At 38.2% G+C, this 25,924-nt stretch overlaps 1 protein-coding gene across 1 annotated transcript in view; it reads left to right on the top strand.

Annotated features, from left to right (window-relative positions):
• The window catches only part of EPC1 (enhancer of polycomb homolog 1 (Drosophila)), a 67,392-nt gene that overhangs the window by 17,165 nt on the left and 24,303 nt on the right, over window positions 1-25,924 (top strand). The gene's annotated exons all lie outside the window — the stretch shown is intronic.

Raw genomic sequence — 25,924 nt, 5'->3', positions numbered from 1 at the left:
CGGGCTGCTAAAGCCTCGTTCCCTTTGCCGGCATCCCCGCGCACGTGTGGTGGTGGCGGCGGCGTGTCTCCTCCTGACGGGCGGTAACTCGGGGGCTGCCGCCAGTCTGTGCGAACCCGGCGGGAGCTTGGGGCTGCCGATGAGCGGCTCCAGCATGAACTTAATATCTTTTTTGCTGCCAGAGATAGGAAGGGGAAGGGTTTCTGTTTAGGTTTGTCTGAAAGCCCTAAAAGTGCTTTCAGACAGGCGTGGTGTAAATAAAATTGTGATGCTCACTACGTGGAAATACGAGAAGTCAGTACTGAAATACTACTCAAAGTAAGAAAATCCGAGTTCGGAGGCCAAAAGTCTGTCGCTTCCCTCTCAGTTTTGCTGTCTCAGTGGAGAATGAAATTTAAACCTTTTCGAACTTCAGGATCATTTAATCATCCGCTCAACACGTTCCAGGATAGGTATAACATTCAATAGCTGTTACTGCTGAAGACCCCTGCTGAAGTGGGTTATTTGTTAATTTTCAATGTTTGCAGACCTTTAATTATTTCCTTAGTATAATCAGTTTCCCCCATTAAGCACAGCAAATAGGAGAGAACTGTAGGAATACAGTTATGTAAACAGGTTTTGAAATTTAGTAATAAGAACAAAGGTGACAATTTCATAGTCTTGAGTTTTGCTAGCTGTCAGGCTGCATTGTCCTTCAAAGGTGACAGGCTGTAAAGTTCCTGTTTGTATTTCTAGCTGTAGCAAACTTTGAGTTACTTCTCTAAAACTTAAAATACACATACCTTCTTTAAATGTAGTCTTCTCTTTGTGACGCTGTTGCTCTAAGCTAACTGATTCTGTGAATTTTTATGAAATATCTTCAGGTTTCTACAGAGTAGTACTCTTTGCGTGTTGTTGTCTCCATTCAGTAACTACTTTCTGAGGCTTTTCTAGTGTAACTGTCTACGATTTTAACACAATTCAGTATTTCCAAGTCCTGTGCAAGTCATAAGTTGCTTCAGACATCCACTAAAATGTATATTGTGAAATGTGTGTGGGGGTTGTTGTTGGTGGGTTTTTTTGTGGTTTTGTTTGGGTGGATTTTTTTATTTTTGTGAAGTGAAGGTGCTCAAAACTTTAGTATGGTATCCATTTAGTAGTAGTATTTAAGCAGTAGGTAACAATGCTTAGATGCTCATGTTCTTTTGATGCAGTAGATGCATTCTGAATTGATGCCCATAGATTTGGAATATGAGAGAGCACCCTTGTACTAGAATTTTAAATTTTGTTATGTTTGCTATGATACTTGCTTGCCGAGTTTATTTCTCAGTTAAAGTGAGCAAGTGTGCGTGCATGCATTTATTAATGTAGAAATGTCAGGTTGCTATCGTTTTCTTTTACTGTTTGCTTGGCAGTTACAAGTCTTCGGGCTAGAAAATTACATGGGGTAACTATATAGCCTCCATAAACCCAGAGATATATGTCCTAGCTAAGGAAAAGTAGTTGTTGGCAAGGGAAAATTTTTAAACATTAATTATAAGACTTGTTTCTGTGGTTAATGTGATGCTTTTGTTTACTAAATCTAGCTTTGAGGGTTAAACTTCAGAGCTGTAGGTGCAAGTAGACACTTTCCACAGTTAAAGTTTGCTCATGCCTTTGTTTTAAATATATATGTATGCACACAAACACACCCCCAAGATAAATTTGTTTGTCATTGGTAAACACAGGTGGCTTCCTGAATCTTTTTTGGATCTTCTTACATAAAACAGTTGATGTTAAACTCTTCCCCTTCCTACCCTCTTGTCACCCCAAAAAGCTTTCTCTTCAGCTTTATGTTGGTGTTGACAACAAAGAGACATGGTAGTTGACTGAAGTTATGGCAGACCTCACAGGTTTAATACCCTGCTACATTCTGTTTCCCAAATTCATGCCATGCAGAATTTTGGAAAGTTGGGAGTTATTTGTATTATGTAGCAGTTGAAGAGTTGAGTTAGATAGTTTTTTCCTAATAATTATGAAAATAATAGATGTTTTGTATTATCCATGTCTTTACAAACAGATGGCAAGGTGTCCATAAGAATCTGAGGGCAGGGAGCGGCTTCGACTAGTGTGAACAGGCATTTATAACTATTTTATAAATAGAATTCTAATATTGCCTTGAGTTTTGCATAAATGTAACTTTAAACGAACACATATTTGGAGTCAAGAGCTCTCCTCTTGACTAAATAACTTTCCCTAGGGAAAAATGCAATCAATGAGATTTAATATTCAAGCATCAAGTCACAAGATATTTAAATGACTTATTAGTGTTTTGATGCACAAAAAGGAGTCTATTTTGCTTCCTTTTCATCTTATCCTTCTCCCATCCTGTTCCTACAAAGAATAAATGTGGAACATAGTACATCTTCATTATTACAACTGGAAACTTCAGTTGAGCAGTGATGTTCTGTAAGAGCCTTCTGAAGAAAAACAACCTTGCTAAGTTGATCTGAGTTCTAAAATATGTAATTGATAAGAGGGATATAGTAACTCTTTAAAAAGAACTAAGGGCCTTAAAGTGATGTTAATTCTGTTAACAAGTAGAGCATACCTTTCTGCTTATTAAGTCATCATTTCAGTTAGTGGTTTTGTTTGGAGGTAAAAGACTGTAGTAAAAAGCTCGCTGGCACACAGACAGTGGTACTTGAAGTTATCAACCGATACTGTGTTCTGACAGTTGGTTCAGCTCCCAAGTTTCTAGTGTAAACACATTGTGGTTGTTGCCAAGTCTGTTGCTAAATCTAAGAAACTAAAAACTATGAGGAGACATGCGTCTCTCAAAAAGAAAAAAAAAACAACAAACCTTCAAAATGTAATGACACTTCTTATGCAACACTAAACATCCCCTGTATTATGTAAAAATCCTGTTTTTGAGCAAAACGCATCCTTAGTGCTGTAATTTTGAGAACCAAACAACGGATCACTGTAAATAATATAGTGATGCAGATTTGGCTAACAAGTCCATTTTAATTCATAACTGCCTGAATAAAGAAGTAGATGGATCAGGTTTGTTTATCCTTTGTGAAGGATTTTTTTTTTAAAGGTGTTAATTTGTATGCCCTCTTGTTCTATGTTTTTTGAGGGGGGTGCTGCCTTTATTTTTCTTTAACCAGAAATTCAGATTCTAGACTGAAAGGAGACAGCTGGAAAAGCAAAGCAGAGGTAACTTTAGTTATTTGAGATAAAACGCTTTACTCAAAAAATAGGACAGACCGAAGCTTTCCGAACATGTTCGGTAGCTTATGTTTCAGAAAGAAAGCATGCATAGCTTTACAGGCATCCTAGATTTGATGGCCTCCAACCAAACCAAAGAAAACTACACTTGTTTTCCCTGCATTTTTCTGAAAGGGAGGGAGATACATGATGGACACACACCGCATCCCCAGCCTCTAGATTCTCTTAAATAAAAAATAGAAACTTAGGGAGGTTTTGAGACTTTGTAGATAATAATAATAAAAAAAATTATCCTTGTGGAAAATTATTGTGACTATAGTTTTGGGGGGTTTTTTTTGAGAGTTGGGGAAAAAAAAAGAACAATGTGATTGAAGCACCTCATATTGACATTTACAAGGCATATTTAAAATGTCAGGAAGTGTGAACTTCTTAGCTGAAGCAGTGCTTCAACAAAGATTAGTGTGTGAGCAGAGATACTTTTAATTAAGTGCCCTAGTATACCTCAGAGAAATGAATTATCTAAATAGGAAAATATGGCTATGTTGATGACATTTCTACAGTTAATAACAGTCCTGTGGGTATGGGAATTATAATGGGTTTGAGGGGTTTTTGTTTTGTTTTTCTCTTGAGTGAGTTTGTTATCCTGATGTAAATGCTGATAATTACTGTGGTCATACTAAGGTTTTGGATATTACATTTCCATTTAGTCTTGTGCATGTTCAGGTTTGTATAGGTTAGATGCACATTTTCCATCAGGTAAACTTTTCTAAATCCCGGTGTCTCTGTCCTTGGTGTTGAGGCAGGGGAGAGAGTATCAAGCAGTGAGAAGTCCTGTTGCTTTATTGTATGACTTCTTAACTCCCTCTTCTGACTAAGCTCATGGTCTGGTGGTTAATCTTTGCCCTCATCTTAACTCTGGAGTAGCAGATTTCTTGTCCTACTAGATTTCTGCCAGACTGATGCACTATGTGGAGTTCTGTTCCTAAGGTTCTGAGTTTAAAATCTGAGCTTGCTTTCTAATTTTAGTTAGCATTGCTAGTAGCAGATAGAATAATTAAGCACCCAGAGTCTGAAATGAGAAGCTGTACAGATGTTCATTCAGTTCTTACTGTTTCCCTTTGCATATGTGTTATGATGTAACTAACAGGTTGCACAGAAGGTGGAATTAAGTCTGTGTGTGCAATTGTCATTTGTAAATACTGTCACACTTTGTTACCTGGTGTTTGAGCAAACTGCTGAAATAGTTTAAAATGTGCTTTTAATATCTTTAAATCCATAGCTGTAGTTATCTTCCCAGCCCTGGCTTTGAGGATGTTTAACAAAAGCTTACTTGGTAAAATTTCATTGTTAGACGTAACTCTTTTTTCCCCCCTAATATCAGCATGACCTATCAGTATTTGCTAAATGCTATAGAAGACCTAATGAAGATAACCTCATGTTCATTCAGATGCTTTGGGACACTTTAAACATATTCTCTAATAGGTTGTGTCTTAATTTAGCAAAGTGCTACTGGGTTAATTTCCAATTTAACCAGTTTGGGTAGGCTCAAGGATCACATCCTCTCCATAAAACTGCCTTGAGCACAGCTACCATAGATCTCTTCCGAGCAATACCTGCACAGAAAGTACGCCTTTGTCCTCCCAGATCCATGCTGGAGGAATTGGGACGCTACCCTATCCAGATTTTCTTGCTGCTGAACAGCTGTTTTTACCTTATCAAGGAGGAAAGCTGGTAAAGAATGTACAAGAAGGGACCCATATGTGACCGTCTAAGCCGTGATGAATTTAAAAATTGTGAAGTAAGTGTATAGCTGAGGTGTAGGAGTCAGTGTATGAATGGTCTTGAATTACATACGTAAATTTCACTAAATGTCCTATAGTCTTTTTTGTTCATTACATTCTTGCCAGCATAAGAAACTGCATTCTGTGTGTGCTTCCATAAAGTATGCGTTTTCTTCTAATTAAACAACCATGTACATGGTGTCTTTTAAAGTACTTTTAAAATAACCACTACCTTGATGATGCATGATTCACTGATATTAAGTGTTTTAGGATGTTGTAGGGGCAATCAGAATTATATGAATGTAAAATCATAGTGGATACTGTAACTGAATCATCAAAGAAAAAAAAAATCCAGACTTGAAACTGATGTAGAGTCAGGAAACTCCCTATAAAGTTTTTAGCTTACTAACAGAAGAGAATTTGCACCCCCAGCCCCCCTGGATGTAGAAGTCAAGTATAATCTTAAAACAAATGAACTGAACTCCTTTAGTGTTCTCTTCTTAGACCACGAGAGCTGAAACATTAAAGGATTTTGAGGTAAATGGGAAGAGTAGAGGCAGGTTTTTTTGCATACTCTCTGATTGAGGAGTCCTGCAAACTGGAAGAGTTTGTAGGACATAACAGACTTCCTGTTTATGTCATGTTCCCCTTTGTCCAGCTTTTCTGCTTGCTCATAGCAGGAGGCATTGATTTTATATGCCAGTCTAATCTTCTTTGTGCTTAATTTTAAATACACTTAACTTACAGATTAGATTCCTAAGAGCATACATGTTCGATAATTTGATAGGAGGGGAACAGAGAAACAAGGGTTTGTTGCAATTTCATCTTAAAGCAACAGTCTACAAACACCTCAGTTCAGAGCTGGAGGAGATTTTTCTGTGAGCTCGTATAACGGCCTTAATTTTATCTTTTAGTTTGGTATTGAGCTTAGTAACTTACTTCAGAGAAACCTGTGCGAAAAAGATCCGAGATCCTTAGCCAGAGAATTTTGAGGGAAAAAACATGACAGCTCACCACAAACGGCCAAATTTCAAGTGTAAGAAAACTCCCATGCCATGTCAAAATATTCGGGTGATGAAAAGTGTTTGTTTTCTTTTCCCCTTCTCTCTCTGTGCCCAGCTCCCAACTATTGAGTAATGGTGGCAGCTTACTGGATATTTCACCTTCAGTTACACCAAAGCTTTCTGTTCTGTTGTGTTTAATGTTGGCAGGTATTCTGTGCACCTGAACATTCATGCAAGTTAGGAAGTCTGGCTGATGGTGAGGAGTAGCTTCTGTAGTGAGCAATTTATGCACTGTCTCCAACTACCTAAAGAAGCTGCTTAATTCTGTGATATGAAACCCACTTGTACCAACTTCTTTTCCTTTTGAAGTCAGAGGGATGGTGGTGGCATAGACTTCTATTGGAGATTGGTGGAATTTATTTGAGGCTGGAATGAGATTGCCCGTCCCAGTCTGAAATCAGAAGAAGCAAAACTTACTGCGTTCATCTAGGAACAAGAAGTACAGGTTACGTCTATGGGATTTGACAACTTCCTGGAAGCTAGCAGTTCTGTGTAAAAGTTTAGGAATCATGATAGATGGCCTGTTGTTACACCATAGAGAAGTCAGGCACTAACTTAAAGTCGAGAGCAGGGGACTGCCATGAAAGTGGTTTGATAGTGTGATGTTAGTTCTGTATATGGTGTCAGTTAAATGTAATAATGGTGAAGGTGTACATGTCATGCTCTAAAGTGATTTTGAAAATACTTAAGGTTTCAGAAAACAGCAAGAAGAGTTGGTTGATCCTCAGTGCCTTATGCAGGTCAGAGGCTTCTCCAGGAGGTCCAAATTCTGTTTTGAAATGATGAAGGATATGGATTAGCAAGCTCACTTCGGAAGAATTTCAAGTCAGGACATTTGTATTCTAAGTGGAGGATTTCTTTTTCTAGTTTGTTTATCATCTATACAAGTTATATATGTATATAAAAGCAATTTAATTCCTGCTAAGAAAGCTGTTCCAGAAAAGCTAAGCGTAGACCAGTCTTAAGGAATTAGTTTGATGTATGCACACTCAAATTATTTTTAACCTTTTCTTGACTTCCCAGTAATTGCACAAAGAGAAGGCATGTAATAGCAGTGGCTTTATGCATAGCAGAGTTACTTACAGTGAGACCAATTGTTCACGTTCAGACTCATGTTTATTTACAATGAGGATGTTAACCATTGGAAGAGATTAAAAATCTCTCTGAAATTATTTACATTAAGGCTGGGGGGAAAAAGCCCACAAAGATGACTTCGTTAGCAGTATTCTTAATAGCACAAAAAGTAATACAACTGGCAGGGTTTTGGACTTAAAGGAAAGGAGCTTATGTCAGGGTAAACTGTAAGTCATTTTAAGGCCAGGCTTGTATGGTAAGCCTTTACCTCCTGGGAATTTTCACAGCCTGTCTTAAGGAAGAGCCCCATAAGGTTATCTTCTGGACTGTTTTTCAGATTTGATCTATCATATAATGGATTTCAGCAAAGGATCGGGTGTTAATTGTATGCAGTAAAATACTAATAACATTAATAATGGGAAGGGGCAATAATTCAGTAACCTTAATGTTTGAGAATGAGGGTGACGTGGCTTTATTTTTCTTTTCATTTTAATAGCTAACATCCTGTATTTTATTCCAGTAAAACTTAAGTTGTTCACAGGAACCTGCCTAATATTAATTTGTTTCGGGTAGGAAAAAAGTGCAATGTGGAAAGCCCTTAAATCTGCTAATGTTTTCTTTGAGTAGACCACTTTGCTTGTAGCTGTCTTAATAGTTGTGCCATAATTATATAATCATACTCCTCAGAACTGCATATGCAATTATTTCAATATCAATTTGTAAAGAGTATTCAGTGTGAGTTAATACATTACTTTTCAAAGTCTTTGTTTTAAAGGAGTGTGTGTGGGGGGGAGTCTGCTCTGCTAGAACAGAATACTGTAATTCACTGGCCTTAGGTATATGTAATAAATTGTTCTTTTTCCCCTTCATTTCCACTTTGTACTGGTAAGAGGAAAAACTAGCTTTAATATCGAGGAATGCATCAAATGACTAATGCATCAGAAAAAAAATGCTGGCTGCTGTGTTTGTGTCTGTATATATCCTCTTCCTGTTTAATGATCCTTTACGTAAGCTCTGCTCTCCCTTCCACCAGTGTATGTGTATTTCTGTGTATTCAGCTCTATGTCCATTCAAAGACTAACCCTGTTCTGAGAGGATCTTTCTGGTTAAACAAATACATGAAGGTGAATCGCATGAATTGAGGATGGAATAAAAGTTTGAAAACTGCCTGGTCTGTCAGTCTCTTCAGGGACAGGTAGTTTGAGTGAGAGAGGAAACTATCTTCTTAAGCCTTAAGTACCACTCTTAAAGATTTGTTTCCTTTATGTTTAATCAGGAGTTAAGAAATTAATGCTTTTTGAATTAGACACTTTCAAGAGGGTGTTGTTGGAAAGGGTTGCTTTCCAACATCTGTTTACATTCATACTTTTATACCAATTTCATGACTTCGAGGTTGTTCCTTCCTAGTTGTAAATAGAAATTAGAGATTTTGTAGCCTGCCTGGAAGACTTGCCAAGCTTACATTTGAGGAGAGAGATCTGTTGTAAACGCTGCCCTATATATACATTTCATGCTACTGTCCATTTTCTGTTATAATTTGAAGAGCTGTAGTCTTCAGATTCTTCACGGATCAGATGTCTGACTCAAACCATGGCTGCTAGGAAGGCATTAGCATGGAAAGTTGAATTCTACATAGGCTTCTGTTCCAAGATTTTCCTTTTCAAAACTCAAGGATTTTGTACAAGGCTGTGTTGTTATGAAAGTGTAATGATTGTGCATTAAAGATGCAGAACTCTTTTTGGAAAGGGAAGAAGGATGTTAGTTGCTTTGCCAAACTATTGATCTGTAGTGAGTCTCACCCAAAATGCCTTTCTCAGCATAGGTATGGAAACACTTCACATAACTTGATTTTTTTTTTTTTTTTAATTCTTCTGTCTGTGCCATTATCATTCCCCATGTTAGTCTGTCTACATAGTATGTAACATCTTTTCTTCCAGGCGTTTCCCAAGATTTAATTATTTGAAATGTCCCCTTCCCTTGTGTTTCTAAATTCTCTAGTTTTGTTCTCCTTCTTAAGTTTCTTTAAACACTGGTGATAAAACTCTATTCCTGGTTTCTCCCGTGCCTTTATGTTTTTGCTTAAGAAACGCAGCTTTTAACTGTGTGGTAAATCTACACACACACACCCCATCCTGTATTAGTATTTCAACAGGACATGTCCTGTGTGCCTTTTTAATATTTGATTTTTCTCACTACTTAAATACAAGAAAAAGAATTCTGAAAAGAGTGGCAGAAAGTAGGAACTGACTTCAGGAAGAAGATTTTACAGTATTGTGATCTGACTTACAATATTTACAATTCAGTAACCTAGATATATCTCAAAAAAGAGCTGAATTTAAAATGGGGTGGGTTTATTGGAAAGTTTAGGAGTAAGGCTACAGGTAAGAGCCAACTTGGGTTTGAGCCCTGTAGAATTTTTGAATTTTGTACAGCTACTGGAATCCTTCAAGCAGGCTACTTACATAAAACTGTTGGAACCTTCAGATCCTAATGGATAAATGTATGCACTCTCTTCTGTTTCTCAATGATGTTTTTTTACTTTCATGTGTTCTTTGCCAAACATGATGACCTTGTTTGCCCTTCTCTTGCTATTTATCTTGTTAGAAGAAAGTTATGATTAATTAGTGCACTAGCTCTGCTTTCTGATGAAGATGCTGTGGTCTCAAAGTAGGCTAACTACTGTATGAAACTGTTCAAATGTTAGGAATAAAGGTAGTTTAATACAGTCCACCTTGGGCAACTAATATATTTCATTGAGTTAGAACTTCAAGTCCATAGGCAAGACTTTATTTTCTTGCTGTTTGTATGAGGGGGAAGAACTTGAGCTACCAAAACTGAAGTAAAACAGCTTCCCTTTTTTGTCCGTAATAGAAGGTTTGTTCAGTGAGAAAAAAGTATGTGTGGGAAATTAGTGAAACATGCACATTTACAAAGTCCCTCTTGTCTAACAAATCTTTACCAGAGCTGTAGGATAAGAGTGATTAACAGAACTTTCTGTTGCATGTTCATTCTCTCAGCCTTCCTCTGAAGGAGAGGTATTTCCTCTGAGGTGTCTTGTCTTGAGAAGATGTTTAGAAATTTGCTCAATGGTAGCTAAATATTGAAAACAAATTTGGCATGTCTTGGGCTGGAACAGAAAGCGGTGAAGTTTTTTGATGATCTTCAGGGCTTCATTGGAGGAAGTTGTTGCAGTTAATGTATTAACCCTATGTCTGGCCTGGTTTGCCATAGCATCTGTATTTTACTGCAGAAAGACCTTGAGCTGGTAGATGGTGGTAGTTAAACATTGTCTTTGGGAGCTTTAGCTGGCTTTTAGGTAGCTGGAGTGTGGGCTACAGAATATCGTAGAAATAAAGACAAAACCTTGGCATTGATAAAATCTGGAGAAGCTGGTGAGGGAAGAGCAGCTCTGAAGTGCTCCTAATAAGTTTATGACACTGAGGAAAGCGTACCACAAACTAACTACTAGCTGTAATTTTGTAGGTGTTAACGTCATGGGTATGTTGCGGGACTAGTCCAGTCAGAAGATAACAGTTTCATTGTTGTATGGCAGGATAGTGTGAAGTTCTGAAGCCATCTGGAAGCAATAGGAAAAACATTCATGGATGTTCCCACTGGTAAGTGAGAGCCTGTCAAAAAACCAAACCTGTAAAACCAAGCCCTCAATTTGTTCATTATTGATTCATTTCAGCAAGTAGAGAAGGTCCCTGTGCATGATTTAGTAACCTGATTATTTTAAAATGTTGTATCCAGTGGTTGACTTAACTCTGTAATTTGAAAAATTATAGTAGTAAGGTAACTGACGTTTTATTTTGGCTTGTATTAAATTAATTTGTCATTTCCCTGGTATAATTTTCTGGAAAAAAAAATAATTTGAATGTTTTCCAATGTTAGTCTTCTCATGAATATCATTGTCCTGTCTCTCAGCAATGTTAAGTTTGACCTCTTACTTGACTTGTGCTCAAGAGAACTCTGGATTAGAAGCACTTTTTCATTTAAGAGAGAAGGGGAAGATTTAACAATAAATTTGCTGGAGTCTCTTATGCCAGACTGTTTTGCACTGTGGTTAGGAGTGTATGTACAGTTCACTTCTGTGTTTATACTGGATGTTTGTCTTGGTTTTGTGGTTATTCCCACTGTTAACAGGGAGAGTGAGTGTGCATGTATGTGTTAGGCTCAGTGTAATTTCTCTTCAGATGGTTATAGAGATGAATGCCAGCTGAGAAGTTTACTATCCGGATTGTTTTAATACTTTGCTCTTTCACGCTTGTTAAATATGAATTATGCGTTCACATTACCTGAGAATGTTAGACAGTATTTATTGCTGAGGATTTGAAGAAAGTCAGACCACCACTTTAGCAGATGGCACTGTCTGCACAGGTGGTATTGGAATTTGAGGTCCTAAGCCAGCTTTTTGCAGCAGTATCATTTCCAGGGATGGAGAGAACATCATCTTATTTTGGCTTACAGTTACTGAACTGACTCTACTAGGTCAAATCTTTGTCATAATACTGAATAGATGGAGGAAGTAGGAATACATGGTCTTGTGGATAGCTAACAGTGCTTCATAGGGTAGTTCCCTTTAACTTACCAATTGGGAAAGGAATAAACTACCTACTTAAGGAAGAAGACATTCAATACCATGTATTTGAGAACTTCAAGTAGTTAGTTATCAGAACAAGTGTGCTGTCAGAAATACCCAAAGATGCAAAAGAAAGATTTTAAAAACCTTTTAGGTGTCTTCAAGTTTATTATTATAAAAAGCTCTGAAGTATTAGTCTTGAAGACTTTTCTTTCCATATTTCAGTGATGTCGTGTAGATAAACCTAAAGGAAACAGCCTACCCCCACAATGCGGGGACTTAAGTGTGGTCCTAAATATCAGAGAGACTTTTTTGTGATAGCAAACTGTGGCAAGTACTTTGTCATCTCTGTTGGAATTTCTTGTTAACAACACATCTTATGTTTATCCCTAGTTTTTCTCACCTTGCATTATAATGTTGATCTTGCTTTCTATTGATCAGTTACTGTTTGGTCCTTTGTTTTCAGCAGGGGGAAAAAATGCAGGAGTCATATAGAATGATCTAACAATTTAATGTGATAAGCGGTATGAAACTGAGGCTGTAATTGGTAATTTAAAACTGTAACATGTTAGGCAGCTCTGAATTTTGTTCTCCAAGAATATATGCAGTGTGAAGTTGATGTTTTTCAAGATATGAGGTGCTAAATAATCTTTTATAAAAACACCTGTTAATGGCAATACAGCTAAAATAGTCCTTGCACAGAAGGGACGTGATGAATTCATGCAAAGTACAAAATCTCACTTGCAACCTCTGGTAGTTTACATGGCACTAGTTGGTGAGAGGGAGAGGTAGGATGTCTAGCGTAAGAGGGTATTTTCTGAAGTCCTGTAAATGGGTTTCTCTGATTTGTGGGCTGTATTCTTGGACTCAGTGTTTGAGAAGGGCACAGAGCAGTCTCTAAAATGTCTATTACACTTCAGTTTATATATATTATATAGGCACATTAAATCATGGATATTCATACCACTGTAACTTTATTCCCCTCTAGCCAGGAATTGCCCATTAAGAATCAGTAACAGTCTGCAGCTGCACATGTGGTGGAGAAGCAGGCAGCTCTGTGTTGTGACTGGCATGATGGGGTTCAACTGTTCTGCCTATGAGAGGTGGAGGAAGTAACATGTATCCGTTCCTTGAGAGATCAAGTGTTCTTAATTTGTGTTGTGGGTAGAGGCTTTTGCTAATGCAATAGACAAAAAGAGTGAAGACCTAAAGGAGTGATGGAAAGGTGTGGAGGTTTTATGTTGGGGTTTTTTTTTGTTGGTTTGGTTGTTGGGTTTTGGTTGTTTTTTTAAATAAACGAAGGTCATAAACTGACTTGAATGCTGGGTAAGTGAAAGGTGTTAAAATACCACTTCACTTGGGGGGGGGGCTGTAACCACCAAAAAAACCCAACCAAAAAACAAACCCAAAAACTTGGCTGGGCTGAAATTGACAGTGTGGCCTGAACTAACTGATGCTGTCTCCTTGTAAATCACATTCAGTAGTCCTATTTTGTCCCAGTCAGACACTTAACTCTCACTGTGTGCACAGAGAGAATAACAATGACAGTTATAATGCATGGAGCTTACAAGCATTAAGGAAATGCTTGTCCTTATAGTAAACCTTTCCCTTTCACCTCTGTTCTTCCTTCTTTCCTCTCCTCCTCCATATGACTTTACTCCTGTCTTAGTTGTTCAGTGTTTATACCAGCCTTAAAAACAAGTTTGATTATAATTGCACGTAAAGGTCATGAATTTGAAATGCCAGTCTGTCTTGTGTTTTTAAAGGCAATCTAAATAAACTTGGAGATTACAATACACTAAGAATAGCTGACCTATAAAGAATAATGATTTGGCACCTGACTCATAGTGCATGCAGCACTTTGCCATTCAAAACATATTTTTACCGATCAGAAAACTTTTTAAGTTGGTATTTTCTGTAAGTCTTTCAGCCTAATACAGGCCTCTGCTCTAGGTAGCATCTTTGTGCATTTCAAATGTAGCAGTGTTCATTCTAAGCCAAGAAAAGTGTCTAAACATGTAGATTTGCAAACTGAAGACTGACATCTGCTGCAGGAAATACATAGATAAGCTTATCACAGTGGCGTAATCTTTGGAAAATCTATTTTAAGTTATTCAGTATTGCACCTGTCACTGTCACTATCAAAGAAGCACTTTTCCACCTTTGTGGCATCAGACCTGAAATTCTGATCTGTTGTGCGTTGTGAATACAGAGACTTAAGACAGTTTAGTTGAAAAATATTGGTAGGTTTTACTTACGTTTTCATGAACGTGTTTTGACAAAATTTAGTTGACTAGAGCAGTTCTATACTAATTGCTAAGTAGTGTCTTCTTTACTAGATGCCTTATGCAGTACAACTCTTGAGTATATCTCTTCTAGCATTTGTACTTTTGCAGGGGGGTGAGGGGTACTTTAGCTTTCTCAAATGTCTTAGCAGCTCTCTTGACACCTTGCTGTCTTGGTACATGAAAAAGTTTCTTCTCTTACTAAGAGTAATAAACCGCAATGCATTTTTTTTTCTTATAACAAAAGTTGTAATTTGGAGGAATATGAGATGGGAACCTTGATACCATTGATACTGACAGTTATTCAAGGGCAAGGTTAGGTATACTCTGCCAGCCTGGGCATATTTGTGCAGCTCACGTTTCTGCTCATCACTATGTGACAGTTTACTTCCACTGTGTGTTATACAGAGGAATAAAGTACTTAAAATGCAGATATTGTGGAGTCTGCAAAAGTGTGCTTGTCTAACAGACTAGCTTTTAGTCATTACTGTGATTCACCATATGCTTTTTCTACAGACTTTTTCTTCCCCATAGCACTGAAGTGGATAATGCTAAAAGGTTTTTCTCGTTGTTTGTTTATTTCTGAAATCAGAAATAAGCTTGATAGTTTAAGGTGATGCTCTGGAAGCTAATTTAAATTTTTTAACTGAACTGTTAAACAGTATGTGAGCTTTTTATATAGAATGCACATGTGGCTTCTTAAAGGTGCTTAGATTGTTTAGGTTGTTATGGCAAACTTCTTTTTGGTTGTCTGATATGAGATGCTGAGCCTTAACTTGTGAATGAACAAGTTTACACAAATGTTGATACTTGGTTTTCTTGATTATGGTTTTGCAGTCCCCACATAACTTGAATACTGTATAATGTTCCATATAAACATCAATCAAGTTCTATTACTATTTAAATGTGAATGACTGCTTGAGGTAATGAAACTGTACTTTAGAGAAGAGGTAGTTAAACCTGACAAGAATGTTGTAAAAGAAGCAATCTTATGGGAAGGTACAGCTGTTGTAGTTTTGTGTGTTATAGACCCCCTGTAAACCCCATGGTCCACTCACTGATTTATCTTTTTTATTATTTTCTGTTCATTTGCCTTTTTCCCCCAACCAAAAATAAAGTTGCGTATGTGTTGGGTATCTGTCAAGCCTCTTTATTATTAGAGTTGCATAGTGCACACTGGACTAAAAAGTTTATAGAAGAAAAAATTATCAGACTACTAAACACAAAGACTAAAATAAATGTGGCTTGCATTCCCAGCTTCTGATACCCTGTGGCTCAGGCAGAGAACAGCCGTGCGACTGTGGCTGTGGTTTTTTTGTGCTGTTCTGACTGCCCTCAGCAGGGATGCCCATGGGCTCCTTTTTTTGAGATGGTGTTAGGAAAAGTGATAAAATCCACACGTGTCTTGCAGTTAGTTTCCAAAAATGTTTCTGCATTCTTTGAAGAGTTTGGTTACTAGTAATGCCTAGCATTTAGGTTAGCCCAGTCAACCAGTTTGGACATTTGTTTATTTAAAGTCCTTGGGTAGTTGCACAATTTGGTGTTTAGAGATCTGACCTTCAAGCTCCAGGTAATGCTAAGTTTTAAACTCTAATTGCAAATTCTGAGGGGAGAAATAATAACTCTAGATACTGTTGCTGAGATCTGTTTTTAATGCTTTTTAACAAAAGAAACCAAGTCCTGTTCTTAATTAGACTTGTTTTTTCTTCAGAATCTTTGAGCATATGTACATCTGGGAAGCCGTTGACCTCCACAGTTTGTGCAGTCTGGCCTGTGGAGGGGAATGTTTTTACGCCTTCGGTAGACTAATACTGGGGAGATAGAGGCACTCCTCAGGCTGTATGTTACGGCTTTATTCCCTTGCCTGGTGTCTTTCTCTGCCTTGCCTGTCTTGATTCTCTCCTGCTGCAGAGTTGATTAATGGATCCAGATTGAGATATGCCTTAGCTGCAAAGAAAAAGAGGTTCGTTTAACGAGGATCATTTGAAAACCTGTTCCAAGGAACAACTCCTGTGGAAGGAGTGGTAGATTTATTTTTTCCATAGCTGACATAGAAAACTTTGAGAGAAATGTAGTATTTCACCCAACTCAGTTGGCTTCTTTTTAAGTCCTGTTATCTGTCTAAGTGTAGGTTTATAACTTCACCCAGTGCTGTGTATGGTATTCTACTCTGATATGTAACTGGAATAGTTGAGGCACCCTATCTATGTTGGAACACACAACCCTGTGTGTATCTGCATATTAGTATCGTTCAGAAGAGTAGTGAAACAGGATAGAATCTTGTTTGCTGCGAAGTTGGGCTACCATGTTACTCATTATTCAAATGATACTGCTTTTTTTAATCAGTGCTCTGTACTGTTAACAGTAGTATCAAGTCTCTGTAACTAATGAAAATGTTGGAATCCAAGTATACAGCTTTTGCCATCCAAAATTATTTGAGTTGTTATGCAGCATTGCTGATGCACAGTAATGTTGAAGCAAGCAGCAACATATTGTTGTGTTTATCTTTTAACTTGGGAACTTGATACAATTTTATTATGAGTCAACTGATGAAATTATCTTGAAGTTCCACTTCCATTTTTCCCATACAAGGGGAAAACAGTTTTGCTATAAAGACTTATTCAGGCTCTTCTAAATGGCTTTATGGCTGAAACCTCTGATAAGGAAAGGCTAAATTCTAAGGCCTGTTCTCATTCTGTTGTAGACTGTATCCTGAAAGCTTTGTTGTTGTAAACTGTATCAAATCTCAGTTTATTTTGTGTTACAGTCTGATTTCAGCATGGACATCATGCCCTGGACTACTTAAGTAATATGTTAAAAGCATCTTTATGTGTTCTTTAGAATCTTTTACTTAGGGGGAATTTTAGTTATTAAACTATATTCTGTTTAATATAGATCACTGTAATAGTTTTGATGCATTGCAGTCTCAAAAATCACAGTGACACAGCTGGAACAGCAGCCTGTGGTAAGGAAGGGGGACTTCGACAGCTTTGCAGTTAAGTCTGGAATATTGTGAAATGTGGCTGCGTGGCAAAGTCACATGGGATGGGTTGAGCTGGTTTAACTGTGTTGGTACTGGAAAGAGGAAATTCTGCTGTTTTCCTGGAGCTTGCCATGGTCTTTACGTTACCTGTCTGTGAACTGATTTAGCTCACAGCAGAAGACTCGCTGAAGAGTAACTCCCCTCCCCTCCATGGGTTACAGGGCTGCATAGGCTGAGTAGTTCCAGGAGAGCCAAAGTGATTACAGAGGAAAAGATGGGGAATTTTTATGGCGTTATCAACACTGAGGAGATGTGATAGCTCCTTCTGCTAGTATTGAGCTGTTAGCAATTCCTAAACAAAATACTTCAAACTGATAATGAGTCCTGTGGTTCTGAATGCATGTAGTGCAGTGGCGATTTGGTAAGCAGCCGAGTCACTTCAGTCTTTTTAGGTGGTCTGAACAGGATCTGTGCCTGGGAAGGTTGAGGTGTTAAATTCCGTCTTGTGAACTATACTGCGTAATTAATGTGTGTGTTAAATACTAAAGTTTTCCTGATTCCCAGGGTTCCTAGGTTGTGTACGTTATCCTCTCTAGCACGTCTTGAGCCAATCTCATTCATTTCTTCATCTCTGCCTGTCTGTATTTCACAGTAATTTAAAATATGAAACTAATTTCAGTCTTCTGGTAACAGGACAGCAAACCACTCTCCATTTCTTCCAGTGTTGTCATGATCTCTAGTACTAACGTTGTTAGACTTCTGGGTCAAATGCCCTGTGTTGTCCCCTACCTCCCTGCCACCATTTGCTGAAGAAGCATAGCAGGTGAAGATTTCCCAGCAGTTGTAAGTAATTTGCTGCTGGAAGTCCATGAAGATGGAAGCAAGATTTTTCCCAAGAAAAGGGCAGACTCCTTGCGTACTCTTAGAAGTGTCTGATTTGAATATGGGGAAATGGGTCGACTACAGTGCTCAGGATGGTGTGGCTGACCTAATTTCTAACCAGTGTTCCAGACAAAAAGACTAATAATTAGCAAAGTTTCTTGGTAGTATGTTAATTACAAAACCACGTATTTTTAAAAGTAAATTAGATCACATTTTCACTGAGCAATTGCTATTTAATCCTATGCAGCTATTTTAAGTTGGCATTTGTAGCAGAGATCTAATTATTATTGTAATTACAGTGGAATCCTTTTTAATTGACTACTCATGAGACTGACATCAGTTGATTAACAGAAGCGATCTCCATAGTTTTCCTCCATGTTTGGAATATGAAGGGACAGTTTTAGGCTCTGCTGTGATAACAAGAAAACAATTTTCTCTACTGCATAGAATGATTCAGGGCATTGAGAGATCTTGGCAGCTTCAGAAGGGAAGCTCTGCAGCCATGTGGTTTGGGTGAATCTTCAGGCAGCTTAAACTGATGTGAGAAGGTGTTTAACCTGTGTCCATATATACTAGTAGTCATAACAGAAGGATTGCTTACAATTGCTTGTGGGCCAGATGGGGGGTGTGTGTGTGTGTGATCTACTATCTTCTTCAGGACCCATCATAGGAGGAGAGCAAGGAATGACATCATGCTGCTTTGTTGATCCACCACTTCTGTTTTGATCATGTGTGCTTGTTGTGACCAAATTTAAACTATTGCTAACACATTATATGATATTCATGTACTTGAGGTCAAGAGGGTAGAAGCTGCATTTATGCTTACCAATGTAACTGTTGCCTTGCCATTATCAAAGGTCAGATCTATAAGCTGGTATTCAGGAGCTGGGCTTTGCTGTCTCAGAGTCAAGGATCAGTGTAACTCAGGGACTGATCTTGTGCCAGAATACCTGTTGAAGACTTCTGTGCTCTGCAAGGCAGGATCAGATTGCCCTTATCAGTATGACTTCAGTCAGGTTTGGAGCTCTTCACCAGCAGTTGTTTGGAAACAGATGCTAACAAACTTGTTAGAATGTCTTTGCTATTTTGCATGTAGTTACGTGTGACTGGATATGCACGTGAGGTAGTAAAAGGAAAAGTGTGTGGTATGTTTCTGTAATAAGTGCTTCTGTAATAAGCTGTGAAGCCTGTTGTTCAGGAAGAACTGAGCATTTTTGCTTTCAGTCATACTAGAAGCCAGTAGAGCCACTTGTTGCCCTAAAGATAAGAAAAATGCGAAGGAAATCTGGAGTGTCTCTGAACAGCTTACATTGATCTAAGATGGCTACTATGTTCTGGCTGTGCATTCTGTACCTTTGCTTGCAGCATTGCTGGTGCTTGCCTGTCTCTGGGTGAGCCCTTTCTATTGCAGTGGCAGATAACTACACCCCCCCACCCCCCTGAGAGAGTCTCACAGAAACATATTTCTGATGCCTGAACTGGCTGTAGGGAGGGGGAAGGAATAATGTGAGTGAGGGGTGGCATAAAAAACCCCATATTATCTTAATTTTTTTGCATGTAATTCTCTGAGATCACTCTCCAAAGTCTTCCTAATCTTGGATATAAGTTGTGTCTGATCAGTAAATTGCAGGACAACTAAGATCTGGTAACAGGAGGGAAAGGTGAAGAGAATGAGCCAGTTTGGTTGTTTTTTTCCTTTCTATCTCCTTTGTGCACAGATTTATTGGATTGAATCTATGGACAGATTTCCTTTTAGGGTAGATTGACCATCACTCTTCTGAAAGAGGCCACCTTCCCTGATCACGCACGTTACTGAGATCCTCATATGGCTGAGAAACAGGATATGTATCCCATAGCTCACTGAGCCAAGGGAAGGGGGAGGCTGGGGAGTGATTTGCATGGAGTAGGTCCATAGAAGTGCTTCAGTAGTCCCTATTGTATGTTATGGGATGAGTTAGTCTGGATGGTCTTGGTGTGCAGCTAGGTCTCCTAGCAACATTGCTGTGTTGTCCTCCACTCTCCTTCCACCAGTAAACATTCCTGACCTGAGATAACCTAGGTGTAGGAACAATATGTCCCTGTGAATTTAGCAGCCAAAAATCTTTACCTTATAGCTTGGAATCAGGTTGGTTTTGCACCAGTTCATCACCTCTCGATGACATAATTCTGATTTTTTTTTTTCCCCCCAGTTCCTAATGTTTTCTTATTTCATCTTAATTACAGAGCAATGTGTTTGTCTTTAAGATAAGACACTGCAAATTTTTTTTATTTTTCTTGTGTGTTTAGGATCACAAGTTGCTAGAAGGTAAAATGTATATAAAAACGACAGGTCTGTGAGTTTGTACACTTTTATGTCCTTGATTCTGTCTCAACTGTGATCTGTTTTAGCATAACTGTTGTGAACCTAATGCTTCTTGACAACTACCTGTTGAAACTGATATCCTTTTAGTTCTTGTACCTTAAACATAGTGTGAGCTGTGAGATGATAACTTTGGAAAGCACTTCTGTCAGGCAACGGATGGATGTGAGAGGATTGTCCCCAGTCATACTGATGTAAATCAGCAGGTCCATGGAGACCAGTAGATGGGCAGTGGTTTGACGTGGTTCCCAGTAATGACAGAATCAACTGTAGTGTCCTTTTGTATAGTTCTTGTATTTCAGAGGCAAAGATGTGATTATGATGTGCACAGACTTGAACTCACTCCTGCATCCTTTTTATAAGCACCAATATTTTAAAAAACTTTTTCCACTTGCTGTGTGGCTTCCTCCACCACCCCATCTTTTGCTTCCCCCAAGAAAGAGGGCGCTCCCTTCCTTAGGGTGGGCTTTGAGAATTTGGAGACTTTCTGCTCTGCTCTACACACTAGACTTAAGAGTTGGCTGCTTTGGTCATTTCCATAAGCAAATGTGCCTTAAATGATTATTTCTTTTAAGAGGTCTGGAATAATTTGGAGAAATTATTTGAAGAAACTTGCAGTCAAATTACAAAGTGATTGTTTCTTTCATTCTTAAGAAGTTGTGCTCATTGCTACTGCAGTAACATTTTTTCCAATTGACTTTCTAAAATGATAATATGCATTCTGTCCCTTTGGTTTGTTCAACTGTTAATGACAGGGTTATGTCACTTACTCTTTTAGTGCCTTGTGTGGGGGTTATCTTCCTTTGTATATAGTCTTCAAAGTGTGCTACAGGGTAAATATTTCATCAAAGGCATCTTTGTGCCCTGTTAGTGCCAGTTTTCTTTGAGAAACTAACTAATTGGAATCAAACAGTCATGTTGCCAAAAACTTACCAAGTATTACCAAAATGCGAAAGAAGGCAAATACTGCTTGCTTTCAGTTGCTACACTTCTGCTTGTTTCTGCTTGCATGCAAGAGTGTCTACTTGTAGTCGGGTTGAACCGCAATTATAGTATCCTTTCTTTTGTGTTCTAATTATTGTAATTCAGCTTCTCTTAATGTAGTGTGCTAGGAATGCAACAAGTATGCAAGTACTAAACTTGTTTTGAAGAATTAAACCTGTGTCCTTGCGTTATCATTTGAGAGAGGTCCTACTGCCCCCCAAAGCAGAACCGACAAAAGTTCCAATTCCTTCAGGCTGCAGTGAGGGCTGCTCTGCTGTGTTCCTGCTTTCCCTAGGGCTTTTGTTGCTGCCAACTTGCTTTAGATCCTCTCTTCACTCTTTGATGTTTTGGAATGTGCATGGCAATACTGATACAATAAGAGTGGATACAAGGGACAAACTTGGTATCTTAAAATTAATAGAAAGGAAGACTACAGAATAAAGAATGGTGTCGAGATATAATTTTGCTTAGGAAATTTCTTGGGTACATCATGCCTTGCCATGTTCTGGATAGTCAGAAGAAGAGTTGCTGTTTTGGTGGGCTTTTCCTGCAGTCTGTCTAATTAGAGGAAAATTTCTAAACGAGGAAAGTAGTTGTCAAGCTTTTTGTTTAAACAACTATCAGGGTAATCTGATAAGTGTTGGAATTTTAGCTGTCCAAATACTTTTCTGGACAGGAAGGTAGTGGGATGAATAAGTTGCAGTTTCATGTTACTGGCTGGGTGTTGCAAAAAGTGATGAAGCTGCTCTTTTCCTCAGATACCCTGTGTCTCTGGGCTGAGTGCTCCTACTGCATCTCTTTGACTCTGGGATTGTCTGACCATGTGATGAGCCAGTGTAGGAAGCTAACCTGACGGAAAATTAACTTGGGGGTAGAAGAGCAAGCAGATTTTTACGTTTTGGTTGAACTCTTTGAATAGCTTTAAACAGAAATTTGGATGAGCATTAGTACAAGGTAGAGGGAATTAAGTTTGAGGAACAGTACCATTGTTCTGAAAGTACTGGACCAAATTAGCATCACAGCACAACCAAGTCCCTATTTTTGATAGCTTTTTATGTCAGGCAGAGAAAGCAACTGAAGAGGAAAGCTTTTCTGGATATGAGCCTAACTCTAATAGGTTGAAAATAATTAAACGTAAAAGTGGAAGGCAGCTTCAGTGAGAATAAACTACCTTCAATAAGTAGGTTTTGTGAAACAGGGTATGTATGAAAGATCCAAGAGAAGCAAGCTGAGAGAGAGAGAGGGAGGAAACTGCTAAGTCTCCTGTGTTCTTCGGTAGTTCGGTCTGAGTTTTTGTAAGACAACTGCAGCTATTCCAATGTAGTTTCAATAAGAAGGATACCTTAACACAGAAATTTGGATGCACTGAAAGTGGAAATGGATGAATAGGAACAAATAATATGTGAACAATTAATATTTACATGAAAGATTTACCTCAAAAGGAAGAACAAGGTGAGATCCGTCTGGCAATGAATATGCAGAATAAGAGGAGAATATTCTGTAAATATTTGTAGTAAGAGGAAACCTTCTTGATTGTATTTGATACTGAGATGGTTGAAATGTTTATCTGCCATAGCTTTTCATGAGTCTTAATACTTTTTTTTGCCCTTGGTATTCATTTTTAAAAGACATTTTTTAATTTAGTGATGCAACTAAGCCAGTTAAATGGCTAGCTGGTACCAAAGGGGATCATCTTTTTCACTGCTTCCCCTGCCCCCTGGCAGTTCAGGGAGCTAATTTGTCAGAAGACTAATTGTTTTCAGGGGAAATAACAGGAGAGAGCTGGCTTTCTGTGGATTTGGTTCCCTAAGCTATCATCATAGCTTCAGTCTGGCATAAGGCAGTGGTAATATGGAGAATGACAGCAAGGGGCACAAGACTGCACCTTGTGGTGGTAGCTAACTTAGATGAATTTCCCTCTAACATGACAAATTACAGCCTTTGACCTTGACTAACCCACCTAAAATTCATGCTAGGAGTTTAAAGAAACAGTCTGAAATAAGTTCTCAAATAGCTGTGAAATTCTGAGGAACAGATGATGTTCCAGAAGAGGAGGAAGAAGGCACTACAACCGTGCTTTTTAAAAAAACCAACATAAAACCACAAAAAAAACCAAGCAAAAAAACCCAAACCAAAACCCCATAACAGCCTGTTGAAAAGGTGGGAGCTAGGGGCTTACAAACAAGCTATCTTAACAGCAGTTCCTGGACGAGTATGGATAGTGTAAATTACTTGGCCCCAGTAATCGCCTGGAAGATACTAATCTCTTTGTGAAGAACTTGTTTTTCAAGAACAAACCCCAGTTAATCCAGTCTAACTTCTTTCTGTGGCGGGGCAAGGGGCCTAGTGGATAGTTGCATCTTGACTTTTAAAAAAGGCTTTTTGATACTGCTCTGTTATGCAATGAACAGAAACAGTATTATAGAAACTGTTGTACAGTGGAAACATATCTGATTGAAAAACTATATCTGGAAATGGATGAACAGTCAAAGTGAAAAGATTTGGTAAATCTCTGAAGAGGTCTGTCTTTAAATGCCTGTTGGTATTTCAGGAGTGACTTGGCCTACAGCGTCTACATATTAAATCAAGATAACATGAAGGGCAGCCAGCATGTTTGATTAGGATTTGGAACTCAAGATCATTCTGACAAATTGAGGAAACCACTGCATTTTTAAATGGAAGGCTATGGTTTCAGATGAACGAGGTGTTGCATTTGGGTAGGAGTAATCAGCTGTGCAATCACAGTGGAGAATAACTGCAGAATAGAAACTGTAAGCTGTACTAGGTTAGTTAACTGTATATATTTAACGTGCTTTCATGTTAAAAATGTGTGAGTGGTAACTCTGGAAGCACTCCTGACTATATGTATGTATACATATGTATATACAGGAGAGAGATGTGCTGAGCCACCAGCTGAGATGTTGAAGTTGAGGGCAGAGTCGCTGTTGCTGATTCTGTCCAAATAGGTGAGCACTTGGTGCATGGGGGTGTAAACACGAGGTTGCCTTGTCTGCTTATTTTCTCTTATTTCGTAGTGTCTCTTGTGATGAATTGAAACATGTGAACAGTAGATGAGTTTACCTGTTTCAGTGGAAGAACTCTTATCCAGTTTCATAATTTGTAGGTCTATTAACACTCTGCTCAAGTACTAAGTATTTTTGTTAACTGGGATGAACGTCGGGCAAAACTATGATTTGTGCTTCTGTTTCAAGAATATTAAGATTTCTTTAAATATTTGTTACTGAAACCTGTTAGGAAATTAGTATAGACTGCTGTTACTAACTAGCAGTGACCGTTTCCATGTCAGAGATGGATCAGAGAAATTGAAATCTTAATTTAGTGTCTAACCCCCTTTTCTTCCCTGAAACAAGGCAATTTTTTATGTTTAAAAACACAAGTTGGGAAAAATGCACTAGGAATCCTTCATATGATTATAAAAACAGTAAGCCTTTGCTGTTACTCAAAAACCATTGGCTATTACTATGTATTTGACATAGAATCCTACTGTACTATAAGGAAACAAAGCTTAATTCCCTGTTCTGCAACAGTTGCAGCTGTTGGGACAAAATCCCAAAGAATTATTACTGTTTACATAAATTTGAGGTGTCTGGCAGCAGTGCTTCACTAAAAGGTAGAAAAGAAATTATTTTGTACCATACCCAAGAAAGAATTTTAGCTGCCACATCTCCAAGGTGACATGTGTCTATGCTTAACAAATGCTAGAGGATCAAAATCAGTCCAGTGAGTTTTACTCGCAACTTGTGTGATATGTCTTATTCTCACAATTGGTCTCTTTTCGTGAAGAAACTTTTTAACGGGACAGATGTGAAAAAAAATCTCTGCAGCTTGTTTGAAGGTAAAGATAGGCTAAAATCCTGTGGATCCTTGCAGCAGAATTTTATCTTGAAGCAGGTTTTAGTTTGAGGCTGCTCTAACTCTGCAGTTTACAATAAAGTGTATTTTATAATTTTCTTGATTTTTTTTTTTTAAGTTTAGACAGAAGATGTTGATTGCCTTTATTGTGCTAAAGAGGAGGTGAAGTGAGGTCAGACAGACAAAGGTGTAATAAGATCATACGGATGAACACTGATATGTTTTTACTTCAATATTAAAACCAATTATCCCTGCCATCCTTCCGCTGCAGTTCTTGTTCAAGAATTTCAGTAATCTGGTTTATAGCATCTCACTCATAGCTGTATTGGCACAACTGATGCAGCACTGGTTTACTGAGCACCTAGGAAGGAACACTGAGTATAGAAACTTAAGAACCAGCTTTGGTACTAGGGAAAAAATACTATGTTACAGAATCAGTAAACCATTTATATACATGCACACATCTTGCTGTGTGGGTTTTTGTTGGTAACTCTGTATGAACTCTGCCGATACTTACTGTCTTGACAGCACCACAGGAAGAATGGATTGCATTTGAATAGTAGCATTAGAAAATTACGAGAATTTGTAATGTTACTAATCTGTTACTTGGGTTGTACTAACATATAAATGTAACTTACTTTTAAGCTTGAAAAACAGTTGCAGATTTCTGAAAGTTAATTATTCTCACCCTCATGGTTTATGGTTTAATAATAAACTTAATTTGACAGATTAGGAGGGGGAAAAAGGAGGATAATGGAAAGCATTGCAGTAAACGAGAATGTCTTTAGGAATCATTTCTCTGTCTGGGTAAAAATAGTTGCTTCTCTTCTTAATAGGGGATGATGGCAGGCCTCCTTTCTGGTTT

Source organism: Pygoscelis adeliae, unplaced genomic scaffold, assembly GCF_000699105.1.
Source record: "Pygoscelis adeliae isolate BGI_AS28 unplaced genomic scaffold, ASM69910v1 Scaffold175, whole genome shotgun sequence".
Lineage (NCBI taxonomy): Eukaryota > Metazoa > Chordata > Aves > Sphenisciformes > Spheniscidae > Pygoscelis > Pygoscelis adeliae.
The sequence above is the reverse complement of the archived record's forward strand: the minus strand, read 5'-3'. Positions and strand labels throughout refer to the sequence as shown.